Source organism: Ischnura elegans, chromosome 9 (assembly GCF_921293095.1).
Source record: "Ischnura elegans chromosome 9, ioIscEleg1.1, whole genome shotgun sequence".
NCBI classification, from domain to species: Eukaryota; Metazoa; Arthropoda; class Insecta; order Odonata; family Coenagrionidae; genus Ischnura; species Ischnura elegans.
The window spans coordinates 103,997,396-104,021,088 of record NC_060254.1 but is presented as its reverse complement, the minus strand read 5'-3'; the positions used below and the strand labels follow the sequence as shown (position 1 = coordinate 104,021,088).

At 36.6% G+C, this 23,693-nt stretch overlaps 1 long non-coding RNA gene across 1 annotated transcript; it reads right to left on the bottom strand.

Moving 5' to 3' along the window:
- Positions 1-1,283: 1,283 nt before the first annotated feature.
- On the bottom strand, positions 1,284-23,466 carry LOC124165158. The gene is made up of 9 exons (XR_006866133.1): positions 23,417-23,466; positions 19,163-19,244; positions 17,842-17,921; positions 13,213-13,266; positions 11,705-11,784; positions 10,159-10,229; positions 6,904-7,070; positions 5,947-6,211; positions 1,284-1,497 (listed from the first exon to the last, which is right to left on the bottom strand). It is a non-coding gene; the product is annotated as an uncharacterized LOC124165158 (long non-coding RNA).
- Positions 23,467-23,693: the final 227 nt, after the last annotated feature.

Below are 23,693 nucleotides of genomic sequence, written 5' to 3'. Positions count from 1 at the left end.
TCCAGCAGTCATGCTAAGGAGAGAACTCAGCCCTCCCGCAAAGGTTAAATTCTTCCAATAAATCAGCTTTATTTCATCATGAAAGTTCATTTGTAACTATTTTATATTTACTTCATTTGCGGAACCTTACATAGCCAATATTAATGGAAGCTAGATTTAATGATTTAAATACTGGTCTCTTTGAATATATGGAACGAATTGGAATAGTGATGAAGTAACTATGAGTTGAATAATTTTAAAAGAAGTAATTTATATTATTTCATCTTAATTTGAAGAGATTCCATCGTGCCTAGCTGTCATGTCTTGTAAATTTTGCTCTATTTATTTTAATATGATTTATCATGTTATGTATCATCATTCTTAACCATTATAATATCGGCACACATTTATGCCTCTTTGGAAAAGTAAGAGAGAATGTGTCCACCTCTCTCCTCCTCCCTGGGTTCCTCACTCTCTCCCCCATGGCTCAGCCAAGAGCGAGGAGATGCAGCAGTGAGTTCATTCAGCTGAGGGAGAAGCTTCAGATATGCTCAATGAAAGTTTTTCAAGCTGTCTCTCTCTCTCTCTCATGCAATCACTCTCCTTCTACTGAATGTGAAAAGTGAACACGTAGTGTAGACACGCAGGCAGAACTTTGCTTGGGATAGTTGGTGCTTTTTTGGTAAGGGGTTAGCCTATACTGATATTTCTCGATGACAATTATGTACTTTCAAATCAATGAATGAAATGCAAGTTTGATAAAAATTCCTGTGTCATTCCCATCCCCCCTGTCAGCCTGGGATCAATAGATAAAAGGTCTTTGAGCTGTACTTGGGTGTTTTGGGGGCCTTCTTTTGCACAGAAAAGAAGAATAAAACAATCTCCCTTCAATGCATTGGGGGAGAAAATATTGATATCTTTTTTTTTAGCTATACCATACAACCAATGGAATTGATAAAGAAAATACGACTGATATTGATTAGCATGTAAATGCAAGTCCATCAATGCATTCACATCATTGTCTACTCTGGCAAAACAATAGATGACTAATCTGAAATATTTTCCTACTCATAAATAAATGTTGATGTAAGCACAAAATAGTTTACTGGTAATATGTGCTTTAATTAATAATTTTCTCCAGGATTAAGAGCAAACACATCAATCAATCCTAGAGATATTTGTCAATAAATTCAATGCCAAGTTTAGGGTCTATAGGGATTATTTCGTGCAAAATAACTACGCCTTATGTAACAATGAACAACTATCAATTTATTGCGTTAGCAATACAATTGAGTTGCACTGAGAGAATCGGCGAACCGCAATGGCCGCTGTTTCAGTCCAGTTCCGCGCTACAGCAGGCAGGTCTAACTCGTGTGGGCTCAGGGATGCTACTCCCGGAGAAGGGTGCCAAATCCCTGTCCCGGGGTACCATTACCCTGCTGTCGCCAAAGGTCCTTCACCTGTCTCCTCCAGGCGGTGCTGCCTTTCGTGGTAGTGTAAATGATTTGAACGCTACACCTAGCACATAGAAACCACAATTAGACATGGGATTATATTCGGAGAAATACAGTACTAAAATTTTTGAACCTTTTTTCGGACCAAAAAACTAAATACCATTCAATCATGGACACTTTCAAATAATTTCTAGCAATAATACTTCATACCTGCTTCTCCATCTTTCACATTTCAGACCTATGTATTCAATTTATTCAGACAGGAATGATGTACCACTATAAATTGAATCGTATTCTCAGGAGCCATGTGCCAGTAACAATGTCGTGTAAGCAATACTTAGGTGTAGGTAGTATGTTGCTATAGGTTGTATGTAATGTTTCTTTTTAAAAGAGAAAATAATTTTGAATTCAATTCTTTCAGCACAGTTAGCAAGAAATTAACACTTAATGTGCGGATGACATATATATATGTCATGAGGGCTTTTCCACTCAGGCGGATGACATAAATGTATGTCTTCGGGAGTTCGTTTTTCCACTGGTCACTAGGGTGCTCCGAGCGTGCCTAGCGTTACTTTTTCATCCTCTCATAGACGGAGAAAAATGCAAATAGCATTTTCATCCGAAATCCTTCACCAAGGTCCTTCACTAAGGGCATAATGGATTGGAAGCCATTGGGCAGGGAGAACTGGAAACTTGGCTGGGCCTTCTTCTCCACAGGGGCGCAATTAGGTATAACACGATTTCTAACGATTGGAGGTCAGAATTAGTGCGAGTACCGATTTTCGGGAGAAAATGTGCCGTGATAGGTTTTTAGGAATGATTCAGGCTCTTCATTTCTCCGCTAACCGTGAAGGCATCCGTAGGACAGTGACTACGATTTGCCCAGAATGTGAAGGTCAACCAGGGCTCTGTCTAAGTCCTTGCTTTTAAATACATCATAAAAATTTGTGAGAATTTTTATTGAAATGTTTCAATGTTGCAATAACTCTGAGGTAACATAGATTTGCTTTGATAAAAAAAGATGTGTCTTCCATAAATATATATTTTTCTTGCCGTTCATTGTGTGTTCTACTTCTGTGACTCGTAAAAATTAAATCTACGGCCGTTGAAACAAAAAAATACACGTAAAACCTAATTCCAAGATATTTTCGTAATTAACCAAAGGAATCAACGGTAGAAGAAGTATTATAAACGGAAATATGAAAGGTTCACTCCTTCATACAAGGAAAATTGCATGTGTGTAATGTGGGTTGCGTGAATTGTCAATTACTGGTGACGGGTGGCATACATGTATGTCATTAACGTTTTTTACAAATTGCGAGAAATAGAAACAAAAAAAATTGCAAATTCTGTTGTATTACTTCCAAGACCACCGTTATGAAGGAAAATCACCCATCCGTCACTGGAGGTTTCGGCAAAAATATCATCCGCATTGAATGTGTTAAATGTATCATTACAGAAAATATGCACATGTAGTCTGATGTACTACAAGGAAATGAAAAGACATTAGGTATGAACAGCAAAAAAAATGATTATGATAAACTAGTGAAAAAGAAGTAAAAGGCTTGATATGTTTTATCTCTGTGTACAGTAGAGAATGTATTACTTGGGTCAATGAATAAAGATTAGGTATCTGTTTTTGAATAATATTAACACGTTGCGTACCGGGGTATTTAAATTCCTTTTAACCCTCTGTTCCGGCGGTTTTTTAAACATCACTCACTTAGCAAACCTTCCATTCGAAAAAATGCCATAACTTATTTAAAAATTAAAATTTTTTCATGCAATTTTGAATGCAATACTCACAAATAATTTCAGAATCTTTTTCTCGTGTGATACTCCATGAAACACTTTCCCTTGTGGAGTGGAATGCCGCAAGTTGAGCACACATATCTTGTCTCTTTTCTAATTTTTCTCATAGCGCACATTTTGCATCTTCTTGTGTGATATTTTTTCGTCCCCTTCCCCACAATAGGAACGAGGTGGTGTTTGCTAAGGTCTCTCGATAAGCGCTGTGGGTGATCTCTTGAAGGGGCCCGTCCTGTTGGCTTATCATCGCAGTCATCGTCCGAGAATGATTCACTCGACTCCTGCCTACTCGCTGCCCACTCTTTGGCGGTCTGGAGCAAAAAGCTTTTGAATCGAATGCCATTATTTTTGTTTAGAGTTTTATAAACTCTGAAAGCATTAAAAAGAGCGCAATTTATTAGCCAAAGCACGACTTTCTTCGACCATTTCATTGTTTTTCTCATGATGGAGTAATAGGATAAGTACATATCCGCCCTGTCAACACCTTTCATGCACTCATTGTATTTTAGAATACAAGTGGGTTTTCTGATTGCCTGTCCTGTAACCCTATCTTTTACCTTTGAGTTACCCATGCTGGCGTTATGAACAGTGCTAATCATTCTTACTTCCCTCTTGTCTTTCCAAACCACTAGTAACACCTCACCTTTACGAGAGAACGTGCTCTGTCCCTTTTTCAAAGTTTTTGCCTCGCTCTTCAATGCGAGAGGGAGTCCCCGAATTGGTCTTATGGTTCCACACACTCTTACTTTGTTATCTAAGAGCAGTTCTGCAATTTTCACACTATTATAATAGTTGTCTTGATAGGCATGATGCCAAAGATTGAGATGTGGCTTCAAAAGAGACAAGATGGTTTGTTCTAATTTTTTCCCCTCGGCTGAATAAATTTCTAAATTACTAATGTAGCCAGAATCACTTTCACAAACCATTCGAACTAGTAAACCATATTTTACAATTTTTGCAGGATTATAGGTCTTGATTTTCAATCTTCCTCTCCATGGAATCATGGCTTCATCAAGTGACAATTCCTGCTTTGTTTTATACACATTTTGAAAATTTTCAACTAAGTATTCCAGGGTGGGTCTTATTTTATATAGTCTATCCGAAGTATCTGAGAATGCTTCGTTATCACTAAAATGCCACGCTTTCCATATCTGCTCAAATCTGTTTCTCGTCAGTAGCTCTCTAAATATTTTTGTTTCGATGAAAGGATCTGTACTCCAATACTCCTTCAGTGTATCTTTCCTCACTTGACCCATCAGAATCAAAATAGAAAAGAATTTTTTCATTTCAGCCATGGTTATGTTTGACCACTTCCCTGTTTTTGGCGATTCTTTGTATTTATGCTTATTTTGACAGTAATACAAATTGGATTGATGGCACATCATTTCAAAAAAATCATTACCAAGAAATAGTGAGACTACGTCAAGGATGTTATTGGAATTTTCTGGTAATCGCTTCACTCCAGGTTGGCCTAAAAATTGCTCTAAATGTCTCTCAAAATCTATTTTTTCCCATGAAGTAGAACTTCCTGCCAAAGTATTGTCTTCATTTTCACTCGCATCGGAGTCACTTTCACTGATAACTAGAGGAATACGTTTTCTAGTTTTCATATTCACCACAACACCAGAATCGCTTTCACTTTCGTCGTTATCTTCGTCATACCCTAATGGTACATCTGACAAATCATCAGCACACAAGTCTAACAAAATTTCTTCTTCATCCAAAGTGTTGTCCTTCCGATGTGATGCCATAATATGGAATATTCTTATGAGTGGTTTTTAGAGCACAAATGCGTGCAAACCTTCAAGCGAGAAAAACTTGACACCAAATGTTCTATTCACTTGGACTCAGGGAAACACCAACTGCTCTTGACACATTAGGAGAGGAAACTAACCCAGAGGCAGGAAACAAGTAAGAGAGCATCATCTCCCTCCATTGCATGGACGAAAAGAACTGGGGGCCTCATTGTGAGTCCCCCAGTTCCTTTTGTCGAGAATGTTTATGTTGACGGAGCAGAGCAGTCCACTTGCTGAGAGTGCATCTCGAAGAAGCGGCGATGAAGATAAGGGTCAAACTCGCTAGATAAAACAAGGCCATGTGGATAAACTCTTTGGAAATAATAAGCCAAGTGTGTGGGGTAACTCAAGGAAAACGATAAATAAGAAGCCAACGCTGGTAAGAAGAGGAACGCCGATTCTGGGTGGAGGTGTTGAGAATGGAAATATGTGCCTATTCGGGCGTAATGCCTTTGGTTTAAACATAGTTAAAAAGCTAATGTTTAGAATATAACTTTACCCAATCAAACTTAATGATGTATCAATTCATTATTAATAACGAACAACAACTGATAACGTTCTAACGAATACGGATTGCACGCTTTAAAATTGTTTTGGTTGACGCGCCTAAATGACGAGATTCTTCGTCATCCGTCCGGAACGTTCGGGAAAAAAATGACGAGAATTCTCGCCATCCGTACGCAACGTGTTAAGTTCAGAAAATTGACTCTTAATGGACAGCACACATTACTTAATTAATGTTTGGCATGGAAATCATCTCACATTAAGAGGTGACCATGTTTTAGTTGAATATAGTCAAGTCCACCCCTGAATGATAATAAAAGATGATGTGCTTGAATTTTGGATAAAATAACTACTTTACAAAAAATAACATGGAACAACTTGAACTGGATGAAAATTATAAGTACCACTCATATCCAGGGCTGATAAACCACCACAAACAATCTTTTTCTGTGCCAGACTGGAGCCTGGGTCGAAGACTTCTTGCAACTCATCACCATCTCCTTTATTTTCATTGGGAAAAGGTGACAATACCATTCACAGAAGACATTCTTGCTTGATGCACTGATGTATGCACACTGCACAGACAATCATTCATTGATTCAGGCATGAATATGTACTTCCAACTGATTCACAGGCGTAAATGGATCATTCCTCTGAGTTTCTGTCATTCTACGAGAAAATGAAATGGAGAAATAAGATTTTCTCACTTTCTATGACTAATACAATTTGAACACGGGCGTACCCAGCAAAGGGCAGGGTGGGGCAGCTCCCCCCCCCCCTTCCACTTAGAAACAAGAGTCGCAGAAGTCTTTGAGCAAAATCAGTACTGAATTGAAACAAAAGCATTCAACAAATTTTCTTTAAACCCACGAAAAATGATATATATTAGTTTAAGATGTGTTACTAAAATAAAGCTATTTTTTCAAGGAAATAGTCTCATAAATCCTATTGCTGCTCCCCCCTCAGACCTTGGCTTGCACCCCCTCCCCCTAGAACACGGCTTGTCCCCCCCTAGTAATGATTCTGGGTACGCCCTTGAATTTGAATGTACCTGAACAAATGGAAAAAAAAATAAATTGAAGTTTTACAATAGTACTTCTACTAAACAGATTATTTGCAACCAAAAATTGTGTCAAATGGTAATTAACAAAAAAGGATTAACAAATACATATCAAAAAACAAAAGAGAGTCAAAAAGATCTCGCTATGATCTTAGAGTAAAGAGAAGGGAGAGCCTTGAAAGTGAGCTAAGATTATATCATGCGTATTACTCTATACAAATTATTTTCATTATATATAATAAAGTTTAACCTTGGACTTTTATTTTGAAATTTGTCTGTTTTATTTAATTCTCACACTCACCCCTTTGCTTATCCTCATTTCTCAAAAGACTTCTTTGCTTCAATATGTTTACATTCCATGGTCCAACATCCTCATCCACCACACTATCCAGGGGTGGTATGGCCGGGTCGGCTGATCGGTGACAGCCAATGGCCCCTTAGCTTATGGGCCCATCACAATGCTCGAGTCTATTGTGAAGCGTACATGAATGGCATTATAGAAAACTCAGATTACTTAAACATAAGATTTTTTTGCAATTACAAAATTCTAGGTGTTCATTAGTTGCTTTATTTATGAAATAATGACAAAAATTATATAAAAAACAAATTAAGGTGCCAGAAGATAAAAGAGAACGTGACGCTTTTTTGAAAGGGTTATTCAAAAGGTTATTTTAGAGGTTTAGTTTAGATTTGAGTGCAGTTTAAAGGAAATTATACTCTTAATAGATACCCAGACGGCACAGAATCCTCCGTATCTAATTCGTATGTAGATAGTATCCATTGACTACCGCTCCGTCGCTTTTCGTCAATGGAATACTATCTGCATACGAATTAGATACGGAGGATTCTGTGCCGTCTGGGTAATAAAACCATAGTAAGGTTTTAATTTTTATTTGCAGTGGAATTTTCACTTTTAGTGCTACTTTCTTTGTTTCCTTGTTGTGTGTATTTATTATTCCTTTTACCAATTTTCTACTGATGCCATAAATATCCGACAGTACGTTTCTTTACCCAGGAGATGAAAGCCAGAAATATTCAATGGAGAATTTCCTACACATTTCCTATACCAGATAATGACACAATTTCTCAATAAATTCCTCATTAATCTACCCAAACCTACTCCTGTCTTTTCTTATCTACCCATCCTTCCTTTGCTCTTAAATATTCTTAATGATTTCTTCAGCAATCCACAGTTTCCTTATCCTATGCCTTTCCATCTTTTTGGAAAAGGGTATTTGAAGGGTTATTTTATAGGTTTCTTTTATATTTCAGTGCAGCTTTAAGGAAAAAATATTCTTAATAGTAGATGATAGTACCACAATAAAGTTTTAATTTTTACAAGCACTGGAATTCTCACTTTGCAAGAGCTACTATCCTTATGAAATTGCTATTTTTCATTAATGTTCATCTTATTTTTAAGAGCCAGAATAGCATGGACATACAATTTCCTAAAATTTTCTGGAGTGGGACCCCTGAATCCTCCAGGAGGAGGGCCCCATAGTGGACCCTAGCCGAGGGCCCCCAGTCACACTAAACTGCCCCTGGCACTCTCTCCCTTTAGGATCAACCTTGCTGGTCTATTCCATGTGTCATACAGTTCATCAATGTATTCTTTCCACTTATTCTGCATCATTCTATTATTTGGACAAATTGCTTCATTCTTAAACCTAATTTGCAGCATAGCCAGTCCTCCTTTAATACCAGATAGTGACACAGACTGGCTTATGATTCCCCTACCTCTTCTTCCCTCTCCAAGCTTCCCCTTTCACCAAATTGCCTCTTCCCCTAAATATACTTCAGCCTCCTTTTTTTCTGTGCCATGTATCATTAATCTACTCAAACCTTCTGCTGTCTTTTCTCATCTACCCATCCATCTTTTGCTCTTAAATTATCTTAATGATTTCTTCAGCAATCCGCAGTTTCCCTATCGTATGCCTTTCCATGTACTCCATAAATTTCTCAGTTGCATTTATTATGTATTCCTTTTACCATTTTGCTACTGATGCCATAAATATCCGACAGTACGTTACTTGACCCAGGAGATGAAAGCCAGAAATATTCAATGGAGAATTTCCAACACAGGGGAATGAATGCCGTAAGTATCCAGCCCCTTGATCTCTCCCTTTTGTTAAAGAAAGCACCAAGTCCACCCACGATTTCAAACCCCAAATCAGGAAACTTTGGTAAGCCAACGTGAATAATAGAGACTTTGAAATGGATAGCTTGAGGCATCACTTGGTGAAATAGCTTCAAGTAGAATCAAAAAACTCTTTATTTCAGTTTATAACACAAAAAAAATATTCCTCTTATGTGAGCTTCCATAACTTTGTTTGAAAAAATGGCATAAGAAAAATGTTTTTTTTCACGAACAAAATTCACTAACTCTTGGTTAACTATGTGGTATTCTATTATTTCCAGGGAATGTTTTTTTTTGACATAGGTATTGCTTCCTTGTTTATGGTAAATTTAAACTCTTCCTAGAGTAACCAGGTGAGCTTGGTCCATTGGACACTTAACGTACGTGATTAGTTACACATCATTGGAAGGTTAATATAAATTCTAAAACATTGCCTTCTAACAAGCATATATTGGAAAATTTAAATATACATCTACATAATCCCTTGTGAGTTAACGCAATTGCGTGCAGCAAGGGATGAGTATTCAACAGTCATGCAACAGCAGGTTGCACTTGGATGCTTTCATGCACATTAGGGTGGTCCTTATTTTAAAAGTTTTCGAATTTATTTTGGGATGCCCCCCCCCAGTTTCATCCCATTTGGTGAGAAAACAAATCATGAAAATTATATTTTCAATTGGATACCAGGAAAACATGCCGCATCGCACTCAAAGTTTTGAAATTTAGGTATTTTTCTGCTTAGTAAAACCACTTGTCTGTTTCCACACACTTTTATTTAAACCCACCATGGTTTCGACAACTCGTGCCATTATCAAGGTACATAGCCTTGGATGACAGCCTTTTTATGGTGGTAGAGTTTTTCAGGAGGGGGGAGGGTTATTGGGATGTGTTCATTCCAAGGTTAATGATGACGTCAATGGATGATTGGTGGGAGGTAGGGGTGAGTGGAATGGGAACATATGGTCGTTACATAATTTAAAATTAGCAGGGCAATTAACAATTTCAAATTGTTCTAAGAAATCCAGTTTCTGCCTCTAGTCATGTATGTACTTGTAAAATTTTTGCAACAAAATTGCACCACTGGTGTTCGTCATTCAAATGTCTTGCAATTCCTGATGAGTCGTCGTTATTTAAAAAACATCGTCTATGTTCTTCATTCTCGTTTTAAAACTCCTCCCTTTCTGGCCAATATAATTGGTTTCACAATCGTCACAAATCATTTCATACACTCCACTATTATCATCATTACAATATTCACCAATAGAGTTAAACAATAATTTACCTAGTGTCAAAGTAGTGTACCTAGTTTGGGTGTTTTTCGGACATTTGGGTGTTTACTCATTAGACACTCGCAGAGTATCACGTATATCATATATGTACGTATATGTAGAAATATAATAGCAAAAACGGATCTCATACCATTTTGATGATCTGCTAGAGGCCTGGGGCAGGTGTCATTCCCCAAATGTTGCGGTGGGACACGTCGTCAGCTGTTATGGGTGAAAAACAATTTAAATGATATTCATTAGTAACCACCTTGAAATATATTTTGGATGTTGTATCCTTTTCAATATGTATGTTATTGTCCTTATATTATTTATTATTAGTGTGATAAATTTAATGCACAACTGACCTTAACTGAAATTAATACGTACTCTTGGCAATTAACGCATGCCTTGAGGGAATGCTTTGTGCATGAAATAATGTCAGTAGTTGTTTTCAACTCATCATTTTTTAATTCAACTTTGCGCAAAAATGAAAATAACGTAAATATAATCATGAAATTCCCAGCCAAAACTATCAGTATGATAATAAGGTAAGCCAAAAAACCTATACTTTGTTATCAGCTAATTTTGGGTTATTTTTACTGTGTTCAATTTAGATGTTACTCCAAACAAAACAGCATGTATTTCCCTGTTAATATTTCTCATATTAGTATTTACACCAGTGGTGCAACTATGAGGGAATAGATACCCTAATAAGACTCAGAGGTGGAATAACTAGGAATATGCCTTTAGGGGAATTGTGGGGCTTTGAGAGGGGGGATGAGGTTGGGTAGTGGGGGATAACCCCAGAAAACGGGAAGTTAAGGTAAATTAAAAAATAAAATAAAATGCCTGAAAATGCATTTTACGTCATTTTGGCAATTTAAATTTAACTTTGTGCGGATGCATTTGTTATGTGTCCAAACTAGACAATGGTTTTAAATAATATTTTTATTTCCCTGGTGCTTTGGGACAAATACATCCCCTCATCCTCCTCCCCATACTCAAACCACTAAGACTCAGAGCAATTAAAAAGAAAATATTTAAAACTATTACCCAGCATTGACATGGAATAACTGCAACTACTTAAAGTTAAATCTTTAGTGCCTAAATGATGTAAAATGTATTCCTAGGCATGTACGATTTTTAAAATTTTCCCAGTTGCCAGGGAGGGGGGTTGCCACCCCACGCCATCTCACCCATTCCCCCCGCACCCCCAAAGCATATTCCTAGTAACGTCACTGATTAATACTATTATCCAGCTATACCATGCACAATAATTATTGGTATGCATTCAAAGTATGTAGAAATTTTTATTACAAGTATCATTTTTTTGTTCAGATTTCAAAGTTAATTTTCATCTCATAATTGAAAATCATTCATTGCTTGTCCCAAAAGTTCCCCAAATTTCACACATAGTCAGGTGTTATGGCTGTAAAATCAATTTACATGATATTATTTAGAATCCATCTTAAATTGCACTTTGGATTTTCTACCTTATTATAATGTATATTACCTATTGCTCAATTATTACGCATGCTATTATTTGAGCCATCATAGCACAAATCAGTTTCTGGAGGAATTTGTCTACCACAGAAGTGTTGATTTTGAATGTGTACGTGTTTGTTGATGGTTGGTAGTGAGGCTAATATATAAATAATGTATATCTAGAAAAATGATTATAAAAACAGATCCCATACCATTTTGATGATCTGTTGAAGGCCAGGGGCAGGTGTCATTCCCCGAATGTCGCGTTTAGACGCATAGTCAGCAGTTATGGCTGAAAAACAATTTAAATGATATTCATTAGGAGCCAGCTTACATTGAACTATGGATGATCTACCCTTATTATCATGTATGTTAATGCTTCTTGCATGTATAGTAGTAGGATAAATTGTATATGCCATTGGCCCTTAACCTGGCCTGTGTTGGGCTGCCAAGACACCCTCCTATACCGAAATTGACGAATTCTACTGTCAGAATACCAATATTACCCAGTTCCTTGATGTGAATCATGTCCCATTCAACAGCATAATTAACACCGTCTTGGGTAAAAAAAATAATAATTTAATTTAATATGATTCAATCTCGTAAGATTCAATTCAATCTCAAGAGGGTGAGAATACAAATTTTAAAATTAATTATTGTATTCCACACCCCCAGACTCCCCTGCAGTCCTCCCCCTGAATACTCCTGGCACCCTCTGGCCATGGCCGTCCACTGTCGTAAGATGGCGCCCAGCACAGGCCTGCCTTTAACCATTTCGCACCAGACGTCGGGTGTGGCCGACGGGCATTTTCATACGCAGAAGACCTGACGTCAGATATAGCTATCACAGATTTTTCAATGCAGACGACCGGATATATTGGCTCTGGCCGATGCGAGGGATGGTAAGTGACCAATGACGTAGCAATTGTTGGATGCATTCAGGCCCGGCCTGAGACCCAGCTTAGCGAGTCCTTAGGGCCACTCCTTAGCAATTATAAGCCGGACCCTTCAACTCATTTATGATCATCCTCTCTGTAGGAATCCGTTGCGAGGTGGTCATATTGTCAATAGTTTTATCAATGATATATTTTGTGCATACTACAATTTTTTTAATATTTTGAAATGAATCCTTCGTTTTGATCCGAGGTTAAGTAATTTGTAAACAAAATTTAAGTGTTAAAAATAACAGACATACGGACTTATAGCATTATTAACTTATACATGTTTACTAACTTTGTAGTTATTAACACAAGAAACCCGTTTAAAATTCCACAATGCTTAAAAAATACTAGTTATTCTTTAAGAAGAGTAAATTATTGAAAATATAATACAATGTTTGGTTGAAAAAACACTGGTAACGCAGTAAGTTGACCATGGATTCGTGCTATGATAGGGATAGAGGGTGTGGTCCAGTGGGTGGGGTAAGGGACGGACGCTAATCGCTGGGTGTTGAGGTGGGTGCCAAAACAGAGGGAGGAAAATACCCAGGCAACTCACCCCCAAAACAGAGCTCAATACAGAGAGGTTTAAAATATTCTAATGCTACTTGTAGCACGAAAATGTTTTCCAATTCTAGCCGCCAGTGCGAAAGGGTTAAATGAAGATGATAGGTACTCTTGGAAATTAACATGTGCATTGAGGAAATGTTTTTTGAATGAAATGACACTAATACATAAAAAATTTATATTCAGAAAGATCAAAACAAAAACAGATCTCATACCATTTTGATGATCATCTGGAGGCTAGGGGCAGCTGTCATTCCCCAAATTTATGGCTGAAAAACAATTTACATGATATTCATTAGGAACCATCTTAAAATGTTATTTGAATGATCCACCCTTATCATTATGTATGTTGTTACTCCAGGAATTTCTTATAATAAGTATGATAAATTGCAAGTGCCAATTGTAGCAGAAAGTACCTAACCTTGGGTTGGTATCTAAGGACTTTCCGTCGATGGGAAATGGTGAAAGACCCAAGGTTGGTAATAATAATAATAATAATAATAATAATAATAATAATTTATTCGCTGAAGGCAATACAATTGCATAGCTTCGTCAAGTTACATTACATAAAGGATAAAACACAAACAAACAATGGCAATAGAACACAGTGTGTATGCAAATGACAATTAAAGATACATCAGGACAATATTTAATACATTAATTTACATTTAAGTTTTTCCTTACATACAACATAACTCATTTAAGTTTTTCTTTACATACAGCATAAAATTCATCAGTAGAATATAAAGGTTTTTGTATTAAAAATTTTTTTAGCTCAGTTTTGAATTTAAAAAAATTGTTGATTTTTTTAATATTTTGTGGGAGTGAATTGTGGAGTTTTGCTCCTTTGTGGTATGGACCTTCAGTATTTAGTGTGGTAGATCTAGTTTTGATGTGGATATCTAGGTTTGACCTGGTATGATGCTGGTGAATGTTGCAGTTTAACTCATATAAATTCATGTTATTTTTAACAAACAGAATGAGTTCAAAAATATACAAGGAGGGTAGGGGCATTATATTGGCCTTACTAAAATAAGGTCTACAGGACTCTCTATAAGATAGGTTGAAGAGAGTCCTTATGGCCTGCTTTTGCAATTTAAAAATTTTTGCACTGTGGCAGGAACTGCCCCATAAAATGAGGCCATATGCCAGTATGGATTGGAAGTTAGAAAAATATATCATCTTCAGAATATTAAAGCTTACGCTAAGGCGAAGATATCTAAGCTGATACAGAGATTTACTTAGCTTGGGTATTATTGAATTGATGTGTGAGGACCATTTTAAGGATGGCTCGAATACAACACCAAGGAATTTTACATTGTCTGCAAATATGAGGTCAACATCGTTAAGTTGTACTGATGTACACTGTTCTTTGCTAAAATTTAGGCACACAGATTTTTGGACATTTATGGCCAACAGATTATCATGTAACCAATTTTGAAAAGATTTCATGGTACAATTTATTTTGTATTGTAATGACTCTGGAGTAGTCCCTTGAATTAATACACTAGTGTCGTCTGCAAATAAAACAGTTTCAGCTTCTGGGATACAACTTGGTAAGTCGTTTATATACAACAAAAAAAGTAGGGGCCCGAGTATCGAGCCCAGGGGGACGCCAGATTTCATTTGGCAGACTGAAAATTTAGCTTTAGGTTTGCCGATGAATCAAAATGAGAAATTTCAACCAGCTGAAATCTTTCCTGTAGATACGAATGAAACCATTTATTAGCTATGCCCGAAATCCCATATTTATTTAGTTTTTCCAGAAGGACTTCATGGTTGACAATATCAAAAGCCTTTGTGAGATCAAAGAATACCCCTATTGGCAAATTGTTTGTATCAATTGCAGTAAGTGTTTTGGTGACGAATTCGTGAAGGGCTTTAGTTGTTGAACTACCTCTTCTAAAACCATGTTGATGCTTGGAAAGTATAGAGTTTGTTTCTAAGTATTTCACTACATGGTTAAACATTATCCTTTCAAATACTTTTGAGATTCCTGGTAGCAAACTTATTGGCCTAAAGTTTTCTACATCAATTACTTTTCCTTTTTTATGAAGTGGTATGACTTTACTTAGTTTGAGGCAGTTTGGAAAAATTCCATCAGTTAAAGATAGGTTACAAAGATATATTAAAGGTTTGCTCATAAAAGGTATGGCAAATTTTATTATTTTGTCCGGTATATCATCGACTCTGAGGAATACTTATTTTTTAAGGTATGAGCTATGCCAATAATTTCATCATTAGTTACAGGGTATAAGAAAATTGAGTGTAAAACTCTTTGGGTGACATCAGCTCTGCTAGAGTAATTCTTTTTTTTAATTGCTGAAATTATTTCTCCTGGAGTTTCCACAAAATAGTTGTTAAAAGCCTCTGCAATTTCATTAGGACTTGTTAGAACATTGCCCCTTAAAGTGAGTTCTAAGTTTGAAACATTAGTTTTACTGCATGTTTCCCTTTTTATGACTTGCCAAGCTGCTTTAGAGGTATTCTTAGAGCTGGCAATGAATTGATCATTGCATGCAGATTTGGCTTTCCTAACAGTTTCTTTAAAAAATTTATTAAAGATTTTATAATCAGTTTTGAGTATATTATTGTCAGATGATTTGGCAAGTTCAAACAGTTCCCTTTTATAACGACTCATGTTTATGATATCGTTTGTAAGCCAAGTATTCTTAACTTTTTTTGAGTTTGAAATTTTACATTTCGTGACAGGGAAGTTAGTTTCAAAATAAAATTTGAGTTTGCTCATAAAAGCATACATTTTTTCATCAAATGTGTTCGCTGCATAAACATCCTCCCATGCTTCATTTTCCAGATCAAAAGCCAGCAACTGCATTTGGTTTGTATGAAAGTGCCTTTTATGCACAAAGTATGAGGTTTGGTTTAAAGTTTCATTTAAACTTGAGCTAACTAAAACACCTTTATGATCAGAAAAGCCGGTGTTGAAAATTGAAGCACTACATTTATCTTTACTTAGGTTAGTCATTATTTGATCAATAATGGTCACACTTGTTTTTGTAACTCTGGTAGGTTCGCTTAATAAGGTACTGGTGGTTACTTCCGGTATTCCCCATTACGGGAAAGTGATATGTAATGTCAAATAAATGCCTCGTATGGTAGGAACTATCAAATAAATACATAGCCATCCAGTGCCAGCTTGCTCATTTAATCTCTATCACCCTCCTGGGCTAAAAACACAACACCAATGACCCTTAAATACAGACAATAAGTATGTACCTACTCTTGGAAATTTATGAGTACCTTGAGGAAACATTTTTTTTTGCGAAATCATTTGTGTCGTTGTTTTTCAATTCAATTCCATTTATTGCATCATTTTTTATTTCAAATTTACATAAATTAAAATCAATAGTGATGCAATCAAGAATATCCTTGCAGATATGGTCAGTGTTATTTTAAAGCACATAAAAAATATATCTACTTTGTTAATGACAATATTTAGGGCTATTTTTACTGCATTCAAATCAAATGTTCCTCCAAACAAAACAGCATGTATGTATTTCCTTGTTAGTGTTTCTCATATTAGCATTGGCGGATCTAAGGGGCTGGGGGTAGGGTATGTGTACCCTATGAGCCTTAAAAAATATGCAAGATTTTTAATAATGCCCCATTACCATTGAATTCCTTTTGTATTACGAGGTATCCTAGTGCCCCACCCCCAAAAATAAAATCCTGGGTACGGCCTTTCTTGTGCACCCCAGAAAGGAAAATCTGGATCTGCCCCTTCATACTTAGTACATATTTACACTATTATCCAACTAGACCATGTAAAATTACTTTTGATAGGTTCTCAAAGTATTCAGAAATATTTTAATAAGAGTATTTTTTTTTTGTTCAGATTTCAAAATTCATTATCATCTCGAAATTCAAAGTCATTCATTACTTGTCCCAAAAGTTACTTAGTACATATCTTGGCTGAAATGTCTTTTTAATGTTAAATCACAGGTTTGACAAACATACATATATTTAAAGATGAAACATTGAAATGTCTTGGCTGTTGTTTAAATTAAGTTTTCATTAAAAATTTGGGTGTAACAATATATTTTCTAACGCTCACAGGGCATGGTTGCACGTAATTTGTTGTAATAAAGAAAAAGAATCATTAACATCCTGCCCTGCAATCTATGACATTACTGTGATACGACATCTGCTGTCATCTCAAAAAAGGTAAAAATGAGTGATTGGTCAAATCCAAAATTTTAAGAAATCCGAATGCAAAAAGAATCTTTCACCAATTTGAATCAAATCTTGAATCCATAATCACAAAATCTATATAAAAAATTTAAAGTCAACATGCATGCATATTCTACTCCAGTAGAAATTTTTCATGAGCCACCAACAGTGAAGTGAGCAAATTCACTCCCAGGTCCCTCATTTGCCCACAAAGAGCACTTTTGCGGCTCTTATCAAATAAACTGTTATAAAAAAATCCAGAAAGCACAATTAAGGTCAGGACACCTAGGTAAAATATATGTAAATAAAAGAGAAAGTGCATCATTGTGAGTTATAAATACAGGATACAGGAAGACCTTGGCCTTATGTATACAATGAGTTATTAGAGGAAGAAAGCTGGCCATGGCAGGTAAGCTAAGAAGGGGTGTGACCATGGTGGTCATCAAGTTATTCAGAGTTACAAAACCTCTTACTAGAAACTCTTTCTAGTAAACAAAAGCTATCATAGCATATCTCAGTTTCTGGAGGAAGTTGTCTGCCACAGAAGTATATGATTTTCAATATTTATGTATGTATTTGTTTGTGGTCAGTAGAGAGGCTAATGTAGAAAAAATTTATATCTAGAAAAAAGGAAACAGAAACAGATCCCATACCATTTTGATGATCTGCTGGAGGCCAGGGGCAGGTGTCATTCCCCACATTTGGCGATAAGACGCATAGTCAGGTGTTATGGCTGAAAAACAATTCAAATGATATTCATTAGGAGCCAGCTTAATCCTTCCAAGATGGTGGAGTTCTCTCCTTAGCATGAGTGCTTGACTGAGCCTCAAGCAAATCTTCCATCCCCTCTGTACGGAGCATGTACGCAGGACATTCATTAAGAAGGGTCTCGCAGATAATCACACACACTCAGCACCAACCTTTTTCGAACCTTCCTAGTGCGGACTCTGCATTATCTCACCGTGCGTATTTGATCTCCCTCTTTTCGGGGTTATAACCATACCAGCGACATTGGTTTGTGGTCAACTCATGCTTTGTTTATATGAATTAGCTACATGGATAATTGCTGCATGCTTGTAAATTGCAAACTTTGAATCGAATTCCTCATTTTATTCTGAGATTTGTCTAATTTAAAACGGAATTCTACTGTCAATACTGACGGATTCAATGATTCAACAATTTCCATCTTGATGCTTCTACTGAAATCCAGATATAAGTTAATATTAAAGCTAGACTTTTGTTTAAAAGTTGTAAATGCTGCTCCAAAGACAAACTTCAATTCTTAGTTTATATTTTTTGAGAAATGAACAAATATTTATTTTGAAAATGGATGGAAGGAGCAATTGCATGACCTAAGTCCCTTACCACGAAGGTGGGTAATATAAGACGAGGGATCCGGGTACCTGCTCCAGGATTTCGAGGGTATGGCCTAAGTTCAGCTGTGTTGGGTCCTGAAATCAAGACTTTGCAAACCTTTGTCTGTCATAAAAGGCGGAGTACAAGGAAACGTGTAATTTCGGTATTTGGCCTGTTTAGGAAAATCTCTGACGAAAATTTTTGGCTTTCATCTCCTAGGCCAAGAAACGTCCTCCTGCATATTTTTGTCATAAGTAGCGAAAGAGTTAAAATGTATTTTGGATGATCTACCCTTATTACTATACATATATGATATTGCTCCTGGTATTTTTCATATATAGTATGATACATTTTATGTGCCATTCACCTTTAAAGGAAGGAAAAAGGTATTCTTGGAAATTAAATGGTGCATTGAGTAAGTTACAAAAACCTCTTACTAGAAACTCTTTCTAGCAAAAAATAGCTATCATGGCATAAATCAGTTTCTGGAGGAATTCGTCTACCACAGAAGTGTATGATTTTAAATGGTTACGTATTTGTTTTTTTTTTTGCATGAAATGAGACCAATATACAAAAAATGTGTACCTAGAAAAATGATAACAAAAACAGATCTCATACCATTTTGACGATCTGCCAGAGGCTGGGGGCAGGGGTCATTCCCCAAATTATGCAGTGGACTCGTTCCAGTCACGTGTTATGGCTGGAAAATCAATTTACATGATATTATTTAGAAATCAGCTTAAATTGAACTATTGATGATCTACCCTTATTATTACTTATATTATTGCTCCTGGAATTTTTTATAAATAGTATGATAAATTGCTTATGCCAAATGGCCTATAAATAGATGTCGGTGAAAGTGGTTATATTTTTTGCTAAAATTCGTTTTAGAACCATATGATTTCGGTGATATAAAAAATCTTGGCAGTGTAATGTGTACCTAGAAAATGCTAAAAAAATTTCATGTTTATAGGCCTTTATTTTATGTACACGTTGTTTATAGGCCTTTATTTATTGTACACGTTTCATGAGTACTTATACTTTAATCAAGCATTCTGCATAACATTTAACACAATTTCGTTATTACAAAATTTCTGATAAAACTAAATGAAGGATACGGTTCAAGTTATATTGGTTCAAGGTAAATGAATAGTTCAAGTATGTAGTCTTGGCAAATACGATCAGCAATTGGCAAATCCCCACTCCCTAATATATGTATATACGTAGAGTGCCATTCCAGAATGTTTGGATTGTCAAGTTTCTCTACAATAATTTAAGCCTTAAAAAATGCTTCAGCAGTAGCAACAACAAGCTCCTCCTCCGCTTTCTTTTACTGAGTGACTATGTGTTTAAATTCATTAATTGCAAACTTTGCAAAGTAATACTCTGTCTTTCGCATAAAATCCTTCTGAGCTAAATTCACTTGGCCTGGAATCAGCAGTATCACTAACTTTTGGAATTTTAAAATTCCTTTCCTGAGAGAGGGATCTGCTTTTCCCCTACAAAGGGTTCCAAGCAGTTATATTTTCTGAGTCAGTGTGCGAATCCTGGTCGCTCTGAGTGCAGCTGTTTGTCTGTGGGATTTTTTCGGCTAATCAACTTTTTCCGATGTAGCGAAAAAGTGTAATGGCTGACTGCCGGGAGCAACGTGCAGTTGTGAAGTTTTTTTTTTTTTGTGGGGGAAAACTCCCGCAGAAACTCTAGTGATGCTTAAAACTGCTATTGGGAATAGTATTCTAAGTAAAACACTTGTCTACGACCGGTTTTCGCATTTCTAGAACGGATAGATGTCGATTGATGACCATCCTCGTTCAGAGCACCCGTCAACATCAAGAACGGACGGCAATGTTGCAAAAATCCACTCCCTCATTCAAGAAGATCGTTGCCGAACCATAGAAGAACTTTATAGGTATTTTGCAGAGGTTAAGGGAAACTATCCGGAGAAAAAGGGCTGATCTTTGGCACACAGGTGATTGGTTCTTCCACCATGACAATGTAGCCGCCCACACCGCAATGTCCATGAAGTGGTTTTTGACAAAAAAAGGCATCACGCCAATCGTTCACCCCCACTTTTCACCAGATATTGCCACCTGTTACTCTCTCTACTTCCTAGACTGAAAAGGGATATGAACGGAAAACGTTTTGGGACGGTAGGTGAAGTAAAACAAAAATCGGTGAAAGGCTTAAAGAACATTGATTTAAGTGAATTAAAAAATTGATTTGAAGTGTCAAAGTAACGATTAGATGAATGAATGTGTTGCAGTCAATGAGGATTTCTTAGAAGGTGATAAAAATTTGTTGAGAAAATATTAATTAATGAAAAAGTTATAGCGAAATTCACGATATTTTTGGCTCCCCCCTCCAACTAGACCATGCACAATTACATTATGATGGGAACTCTAAGTTTGCAGAAAATTTTTCATTATGAGTGCCTACTTTAGGTCAGATTTCAAAACTCATTATCATCTTGAATTTCAAAACTATTCATTTCTTATCCCTAAAAGATGTCTTAGTATGTGGGCTGGAATGTCTTTTTGAATGTCACATTATGGGTTTTACAGACATATGTATCTAATAATGAAGCATTGAAAACTCCAAGTAAATTTTTAAATAAAGTTCACTTTAAAACTTCATTGCACTAACATGCTAATATACTAATATGTTTTCTAACGCTCACAGGGAATGGTTGCATGTAACTGGCTCTCCTAGATTTTAGTGACAAGGAGAAACAGTGGCATTAACCTACGTCACCCTGGACTTCCCAGGCAACTGCCCAGGGTGAACGTAGCTAGTGGGCAACCAAACGCCCAAACAGCAAAATTAAATTGTTTTCCAATTTTAAAATAAAATTTTTTGTATGCTACCTCCTTGTGTGAATTTATTATTTTATATACTTGCAGAAGGAAAGCTAGACTTAGTGAAAAAAAAGTTTCATGGTTATTATCCATGTATATAATAAGAACATATCACTGCAGCTCATATTATGTTGGTTCTTGTAAAATATAAGTCTATTAAACTATTTGGATTAAAATGTTCATATTACCTCAAAAAATCCTCTTAGGTATTTCTTTTTAACAAAAAAAGTACACTGCATTATACACAAAAGAGGTGATGCTACACAATGGCTCTGGGAGGGGTCAGGCTTTGGAGGATAAACGCCCTTCACCCAGAATTCAGATAAATTTTTTAATTCAATTCATTTTACTTAATTGGATTGATATTAATTATGGAAAAGTGTAAGGATTGATAGAATATCCCTCAGAAAGCCGTAAACCTCACCATTTTGAACCATTTATCATAAAATTTTTTGGGGGAGGACCCAGCACCACCCATTTATAATGGCAGGCATTCCATACCCTCCAGATCCCCCAGTATTGATTGACCCCTCTAAAATTCCCCTATCCTTAATTCCTAGCTGTACCCCTTTCCCCGGACCACTTAATTGGTATAATTGAGGGGTATTCCATACCAATTCCCCCTTAGTAAAGCGACACAACAGCAGTTTGCTCTGTGTTTTCCCTTGAGCTGGCCCTGGCATTGATGTACAAATCATTCATATTTTGACCGTAACAAAGAGTGTTATCCACAAGCATTCTTATTCTTTTCCAAATCCAATCAAATCCCCATTACGATATTCGAGTCCTCGAATTTTGAGGATTTCATGGATTTTAGGGAGTTGGCAGATTTTAAAGCATACAAGCCTAAAAAGTCTCTAAGTCTGGATTTACAGACTTTATAGTTGTGTTCACTAGAGTTTCCTCGTGTTCACCCATCCCTATTTCCTTTGATGCCAAACGCCGGGTGGAATCAATGAGCATTTTCACATGCAAACGACCTGATGCCAGCTATAGCTGACATGGGGGAAGGAAGGTGACTGGTGAGATAGCTGTGGTCGTATGCATTCTGGCCCTGCCAGAGACCCAACTTAGGGAGACCTTAGGGCCACAGCACCGTAATTAGGCCCGACCCTCCCCTTATGGGATCTGCTTTTATCCCACTCCACAATGTTGATTGTAATGCATTTACGTACATGAGTAGGCAAAAAATGTCTTGTGAACGCATAACTCAGCTAAAAGGTTTGCGCCGAGTGCATTTAAATGGGTTTATTATAGTATCCTTTGTGTCATGTTTTCACTTAGGGCGTGTCAAGAGGTGTGCCTACACGGCAGGATGACCAGCCACAGAAATTGCATGATGTCGTACATGTGACATAAAACAAGCTAATGCAAAAACGACAAGAAAAAGGACAGGTGGGATACAACAAGAAGAGGAACTAAGGCGTTTTGGTAGGATGAGAAGTACTTGTGTACTAACTTGGGTAGCAATCTGTGCAGCCATGGTAATGCGCATAGCAGACAGACAAATAGACATCCACTTCTAAATATATGTAGAAGATGGTTAGCTAGATTTATAAAATCCCTTCTTACCTTTTATAGGAGGAATAGGGCAGGGGCGCAGCTAAGGACAAAGGCTGGGGGGTGGGTTTAGGCGCAACTATAATACTTTGGGGTGTGGGGGTATTGCATAACCGCCTTAAGATTAATGGTGTAAAATGGCGACCATTACGGTTTTCTGAGGGATGTGTGATTAATCCTAATACTATTCTATAAGTAATACAAATCCATTAAGTAAAATGGATTAAACTTAAAAATTTCTCTGAGCTCTGGAGGGGTTTTATCCCCCACGCTGCGCCACTGGAATAGGGGATGCTCAATTGAGTATTGAGTTTAATTCTCAATTGAATTGCGGTGGAATGATTATCATGGTAGAAAGTGTTTCAATCTTGTTACAATCTAAGAGTGAGGGATCAATACTTATTCTAGGAATTAAGGTACAGCAATTCCAATGGAAAACCTTGAAAATGTCATATACCTCTGGGTGGTTGGCCGCCGACATGCCAGGGAGTTGGCCTTGATGTTCTGGCCCTGAAATAGTGAAGGCATATAATTGTAGATAAACCTCATTAATTGATGAAAATTAGAACTGTGTCACATTTGAACATTACAGAAAAAATGTTACTCTAGACCTAATGCTGTGGGTTTTGAATGTAATTACAACTATTATCCTAAGTTATTACAAGATTTTCCAAGAAAACTTTACTTTTTTTTAGAATAATGGTGTTTTTAGGGAGAGTACTTGCATTCAGAAA